The sequence below is a fragment of the Cygnus olor genome, chromosome 9, assembly GCF_009769625.2.
Source record: "Cygnus olor isolate bCygOlo1 chromosome 9, bCygOlo1.pri.v2, whole genome shotgun sequence".
Taxonomy (NCBI): domain Eukaryota; kingdom Metazoa; phylum Chordata; class Aves; order Anseriformes; family Anatidae; genus Cygnus; species Cygnus olor.
Window position 1 is genome coordinate 5,737,483 of NC_049177.1, and position 7,671 is coordinate 5,745,153.

Below are 7,671 nucleotides of genomic sequence, written 5' to 3' on the forward strand. Positions count from 1 at the left end.
AGAAAGAGGTGGGCAACCAGTACATACCATGGAATACTGAAGTTAAAAGAAAGCTGTGGTTTTACTTTTTCCTAAGTTTTCATACTAATTACCCCTACTTTCGATAGAAACCAGGTGAACACATTGAGTTAAACATAATCAACATCTCCCGTGTTTCTCTCTAAGCAGTCACACATAATCTACCATACATTTTTAATCATTTTACGCACAATACAGATGGTCAATATGAGACCTTTTAACAGAATATTGACTAGTAGTACTACGAGATCTTCCTTTACATTGTTGCCCTTAAACTAGTAACAGAGGATGGCTGTTTTCCTCTGCCCACAGTTCTATATTGAGGCTTAATTCTGTTCTGCCTACAGCAGATTTGACGATCAAAATTGTCATTTACACATTTATTGTTTAGTTAGGATTTGAATTCCAATTGCTTTCTTTCAACATCCAAGTGACTGTGCAGGAACTACTAAATATTGACAGCTGGTGAGAAAAAACAGTGAAAATATATAGCAGAAAAGGTCTGGAATTTTAGTTTTGCAGCACTTTGCAATAAAGGCAAAAAGGAACAGAAAAAGAGCAAGCAGGCACTCACTCTCTGATACTAATATGTTTCAAAGCTGCTGTTAATTTTTCTGGAGTCTTATTTTGATTCGTGTTTATAGCTTTAAAAAGTTATCTGTATATTGGTAGAAAAATACTTGCTTTTTTCCTTTGTCTAAACAAGATGGCCACAAAGATTAGTAGTACAAGACAGGCTTCCTACCTTACATGAGGATAGGGGCATTCTATTTTTGATAGCGACCAAGTACAGAAAAGACACGGGTCTCTGGTGTTGACTTTGGTTTTGCAATAAGACTGACAGCCTTCTTAGAGTTGGACAGCTTATATTTGCACTTACTGTCATAGCGCTTCAGCTACCTCATCCTGTTTACGGATGATTATTAAGAATTGCCTTCAATGTCCATTGGACATCAATGCAGAAGACATCACCTGGATTTCCAGTCTAATTAAAATGAGGTACAATCTTTCCTAGGCTGATCATAATTTCATGGCATCTTATGGTGGTCAGGAAGGCAATGTTGGTGTGACATACCAACATGTGACATACCAACATATCTCTCAGACATTTCTGTTGCACAGGGGTTTTTTTGTGTCATTGTTATCATTTGTTTGGTCTTATCCCAGCAACTACAACTTTATCCAAACCTGCTCATAGTCCTGGGTCATGTTTTTCTATTAAATACTTTTTTCTCCCTCAGATCAAAGCATAATCTGGTTAAAACATAAGATTTTTTTTCTGTGTGTGTGTGTGTTTTCCTGTGAAACAGTTTAGGTGCCAAGAACAACCTAAATTGCAGCCTTAAGAAAGACTGCCTCCCAAATGGGACGCTTGAAAATATGCACTGTTTTTCCAACAGAACCTGCCAGAATCCTGCTGATCAATCAGGTTTAGGAAAACATCGGGCATCAACTGCCTCCTCTAGAAATTCTTCTGTAGTCTGTGGTAGAAAAAGTTATCTCCCTTAATTCTATTTATAAGCAAAGCTATTGTTTTTTGTTTGTTTGTTTTCCCTCTAATTCTCCTATATTTTTCTATCGTTCTCAGAGAACTTTCCCTTTCAGCCTCTGGATGAGAGAAATTTTCCTAAGGAAATTAACTGTGAGATAGGTGAGATCTTTAAGCTCTATTTGGTGTCCTGTTGGCAGCTCTTCTATTTCAGTAAAACACCCCCAAGCACTCTCTTGGTGCTTTCCAACTGACACTGCCCCCTTTCTTATTACATTATCCTAAACCAACCCCTACACCCCAGGAGCATTACTAACTGTATCGTCTTCCATTTGTTTCTTATACATACTTTACAGACAAATTTGCCTAATGGAGATAAGATCATGACACTAAGCTCAGCACCCCACTCATACAGCATCCTGTCACTACCAGTACTACTAGTATGGTTATGTCATGATGCTGATCCATACACCACACCAAGTAAAAGTTAGTCACCTTTCTGTTTGCTTTCAGCCTCATTGTTTCTGTGGAAAGGTAAAAAGATTTCCAGTGACCAGACGTTAGAAAACACTTGTAGTATTTTTTTCTACAAACAATGTGGGCTTTTTAAAAATGTGTCAAGCAGCATAAAACCTAAACATTACTGGCACAGGCCGAATAGCCAGATGCTTTCTGTTCTTGCTGCATTCAGTGATATCCTTTCTACTTTGCTACATGTCTTCTAGAAATTACCTACATATCCTCTGGTTAAAGTCAAGAAAAATAAAAGTATTCCTATGGTTGATTTTCTTGTTAGGAAGTCTCTGCCATCAAAGCAATGAAACAACAAACTGCCTGAATTCCTGTGCCACCAGTAAATGAAGCCTAAAACAAACAAGTTTGACTCTTCAAAACTATTTGAGATTTAAAAAAATATATTTTTTAATTTTCATTGCTGATTATAGGGTAGCTCAAATGTTAACACACAAAACGACAAAAAGAAAAGAGTCAGAGTTTGAGGGTTATAGCCATATTTCTGTAGTTTCTTCTGAAATTATGATCTCAAGAAACCACAAGAAGTAGGATAAAAATAAAACTGATTTTTTCACGGTCACTTAACTGAACTATCACACACCTCACAATTATAACCAACTAATATAAATAAATAGTGGAGTAATTATCCATCACATAACCTTTGTTAGAAGTTGTTCTTCTCCAGAATTTCTTTACGTTTTTTCCAAACAATTCAAGTAATTTTTTGAGTCTTTTTAATGTTACCTACTTAACCTTTTTCGTCAGTTGTTGAAACAGATCTTTGAAGTCAAAGTAATGGGTTTTATATTTTTAAAGAAAAAAAAAACACTCAGATTGAAATTTTAAAAAAAAAAAAAAAGTTGCTGTAAATATACTGATGACATTCCAACAGCAAACTGTAAGAACATAGATTAACATAAATGTCCAGATACATATAAAGGACTCTACAACATGCTGAGGTCCAGCTAATGAACTTTCAGACCTAAAAGTTTAACCCTCAAAGTTTACTATTTCCCCTCTTTTAGGTCAGCCAATAAATAACTTGTCAGTCAAATAATCCAGAGATTGTTTCTTCCTCTGGATATGATCATCTTTAGGTGACTGAAATTGTTCTGAACCAGCCCTTTTGCCTGCATTCAATAACAGCAGGCATTAGGCACAGATTGTCCCTGTAAAAGATTTGCTTTAGGTCTAGAAAGAGAATAACAATCTGTAGTGTCATAATATGTTTGGCAGATTCTCATTGTTACAGGCTCTGCTCCTTCCTAGGAGAGAAATGAAGCAAGTGCAAAGGAGCATGACTATATTTTGCAGTACTAAACAAATGATTCAGATATCAAATCGCTGTCAAACACTTCTACTTTTTTCCTTCCCTGAACATTCATAAGCAGCCTTCAAAAACTAAGAGATTTTCAAAAACATCAAACTATGTACACTTTGTTTTAGAATTTACTCTGTCTCACTTGATATTTTGTGTTTAAAACACAAGACAGACTGAATTTATGTATTCGTTTTCTTTGCTGTTTTTTTCAAAGTATTAGGGAACAGCTACCAGCATTTATTGGAAATTAAGGACTTTTTCTAAAATTTCAGCATGCCAGTGGGAATTTAAAAATAAAACTGGATCACTGAATTAATCTCACTGAAAGTTTTAGATCATGTATTTTGAATTTTTAACCAACATCTGAACAAGAAGTCTTAACTGTCATTTTCCGCAAATGTTTAGGCAATTAGCACAGCAAATCCCATTGGAGTAAACCAGTAAACAGAAAAACAGGATTCCTGATTTCTGCTATAGAATCTGTCACCCAAGAAGGTAATTGCAGCTCCCTACACTTCTGCCACTCATTATCTATCTTGTTTATTTAGGCTGGTACCTGGATGAGAGCTGCCTTTCATCAGATGTATATATGGTATCTAGCACAACAAGGTGACAGTCTTTAGCAAAGTTAGGAGGACTTCTGGTATAAATAAACCTTCAATAAAATAGAGAAAATATAAAACTGATAGGAATTTCTCCAAACTCTTAATTTATACAGAATTACGTATGCAAATAAAGATAAAAGTTAACTTCTTACCATTCGACTACACATATATGTACATAGTATTACAGTTTAAGAATTATCCTCTGAGGATAACGAACGTGAACTTCATGTACAATAATACAGTATCGAATTTTATGACTGACAGTTATTTGCTGTAACTACTCTTTTTCTTCCATATTTTTCTTTCATGACAATATCCCTGTATGGTCTAATATTTTTCCACTGAAAAATGTATTCAGCCATTTCACTCATTACCCAATCAATTGTTGAATAAATTATTCATAAATAGAATTAGTATCTTTGACCTTTGGAAGATGGAAGACACATAATGATCCTAAATAATTAGGAACTACAATTATGAATATGGAGGAAATAGGGAATAGTGTGACTGCACTTTGAATAAAAATTCTTGCAGACAATAAGCTGTTCAGAAAAAAGTTTGCATGTGATTTCATTTCAGTGATAAAGCCATGAATATTTGCAGGATAGTAACATTTTACTCTTTGCAGACAATTTCTAATTCCAGTACACCGTTAGTCCAAAGAAACAAATCAATAGCCAGATATAATTTTGAATTTACCAGTCAGAGTTCAAACAAAACAACCCACCAACTCTTATGGAAGCTATCCTGGGAAAAGCTATTCTGAGTGCATGGGCGGAAACTCACGTGACTCATGACTTAAATATGTGATCAATGTCTCAGTGTAAAACATCTATGCATCTCACTAGATAACCAGCACATATGTAAATCTTGCCACCTTTCTGGTGTCTGTTTACCAAAGGTAAATCCTCAGTTGTCTCATTTTTATCTTTTTGAACATTATGCTTAATGAGCATTCCTTGACTTCTGAATTAGCTGTTTGAATTTCTGCTACTTTAGAAATACTCAAAAGGGCAAAAATGTGTGTTTATTCATTTTATCAAATAAGAACCTGAAAAGCCTTTTTCTGTAGTCAGGTAATAATTTACAAAACACTGCATTTCAATATTCTCCTTTGAGAAACCATGAACCTGCTTCATCTGCACCCTGCTCAAGAGATTGAAGCTCGTTTTCCATACTTGGGAGCTTCTGATGCTTTTCCCTTATTTCCTGTAGAAGTAATAAACCTGTAGAATCATATTCCTGTACCTAATTATAGAAGAATTTTACTGCTGGATGTGGTAGGACTATTTTCCTTACTGCAGGATACCGTATGTAGATATAGTATATCCTTGTTTAAATTGCATACAAGCACTTACAAAAGGTCCTCTAAAATATAGCAGAAAATGACAAACATTTTCATCCAAGTTCTAAACTTGCTTGTAGAATATTAAGTAGGACTATAACTCTTTATCAACTCTTTACCATTATATTTTAAAAGTTGCTTTAGAAATGCCAGAGAAAAAATATTACGCTATTTTACGCAATAGCAGTTTTTTTTTTTAAGTAATCACACTTGCACTTTACTATTTTTGTTCTCTTACAGAAATTATGGGAACACACATGGGAAATTATTAACATACAAATTAAACTAAAATTTTACAACACAGATCATTTCCTGTAATGTTACTGCAGTGGTCACCATCAGCAGAATTTCTGTCTACCTGTTGTCAATAGACCACTCAAGACTACAGTGGAACAAGAATTACATGGCTTCCAACAAATAGCTCTACTCCATGTTTACAGTTAGTTCTGCAAAGGGATGGGACTAAGGTGAAGAAGGTCAGACTGCCAAAAGTCAACCACGCATTTCTACTCAATAGCTTTGTATATGGTTTTCTTTCCTTATTCTCATACGTCTACCACTGAACAAAACAAAGACCCTAACATGGTCCCACTTCAACACTAATTAAAAGGCAAATTCTACAGTGCATACATATGATGAAACAAGTAATGAACTTTCTCAGGGCCATCTCTAACAGGCACGCTTACTAAAGAAAAAGCCTTGTTGCTGGTCTGTTCTCCCTTCTGATAACTGCCTGAAATCATAACTGTGCTCACCTTCTTTTGGAAAGCTGTCTGAAATATTACAATACTGAAGTCATAACCCCATCATGGCTTGTGGAGCTGGATGGCAAATGGGAGCTAAAAATCTGCCAGTCCAAATGTGCTGAACCATGAATGCCAATGAAAGCCTCTTGCTTTCTGAATGTCATCAGCATTAGAAGTTAATTTATGGACTCCTTTTCCTGAAGTGCAGACACTTAATCTGAAATCACTGACAGGCTGGCAGTTTTAACACTGAGTTGGGTATCAAAGTTCTTCTAGACAGAGAGGCAGGAGAGCTGCTTCCTTGATTGCCTGATCAATATTCCACTTGAGCTGAGATACCTGCCACTGGCATTGTATCCCTGACTACATTTTGCTGCTTCCTGCTTAATATTTAAACTGCGAACCTATCTAATGCAAAATCAGATGCATAAAGATAAGAACACGCTTTTATTCACACATTCTAAAGGATTTTAGACTGCTGTGTTTCTAAAAAGGTTTGCTTTATAAAAAAAAAAAAAAAGTGAAAAGGACTTAATTCCTCCATTGCGTCTCTAAACCAGAATTAAAAATAAATAAATAAATAAATAAAATCCTGTCAGGTCGGGTTTTCAGGATTTTTTTTTTCTTTTAATACCTCGGAATATGAATGCAAAGCCCACAGCTGGGCTTCAGGGCATCAGGAGCTATCAGACTCTCACTTAGCTGTGTGTCTCTTCAGACTAATTCCATTAATGCTCCATTGAGGGACTAAACAAGCAACAACTGAACTGCTGGGTTCCAGTTTTGTCTGGTCCTTAATTTTCCAGTGTATTTTTGGCCTCCCACTATCATTCTCATAGATGGAGATATGTCTTGTGATCATCTCAAGGTATGATGTGGTGTTTACTTCACTAAGGACTTCCTGATCTGAGAGCAGAAACACTACTATAATCCAAAGAGATCTTTTTCTTTCTTTTTTTTTTTTTTTTGGAAAAAAAATGAAATAGAAGAGCAGTTTGACAAATTTAGAATTTGTGGTTAAGCCAAGGTCCCTTTCCAGGATCAGCAAAAAGCAGCAACGTTGGCATATCTTTTTTGTTGTTCTCTTAAAATGATCACCCTTCGCAGAATCTGAATTTAATTAACAAACTCACACCAGAGTCACGGAGAGCAGCGCACTCCTACCTTTCATTGCGTGAACTGAAAAAAATGAGACTGGGATTCCTTGAGGATGAAGGCTGAACAGGGAAATGAGACTGGGAGATATTCGAGTAAGCAAACTTGTTTTGTAGTAAATTATGTGAGATATTAGATTAGCATTAGAATTGTGTACTGTTTTTAAAGCAAATAGGAAATCTATGGTTATGTCATCACCCCCTGCTGACACCAATGACTGTTACTGTAAGCAGCCTTCAGGAAAGCAGGAAACAGACAAAAATGTGAAGAGTGGAAAAAATGAATGTAAAAGAGAAGCATTACAAGCAACTGGTTTATGGGGTTAGAGTGATCGCCACAATCAATAAGAAAAACATATAAAGCATATAAAGACAGATTTGTCAGGAGGACTAACCAATTCCAAAATGCATTTTTGCTCACTCTGCCCAGTGTCCAGCCAACAGATTTCAAAATGCTTTTTGCTAAGAGTCTGCCACATT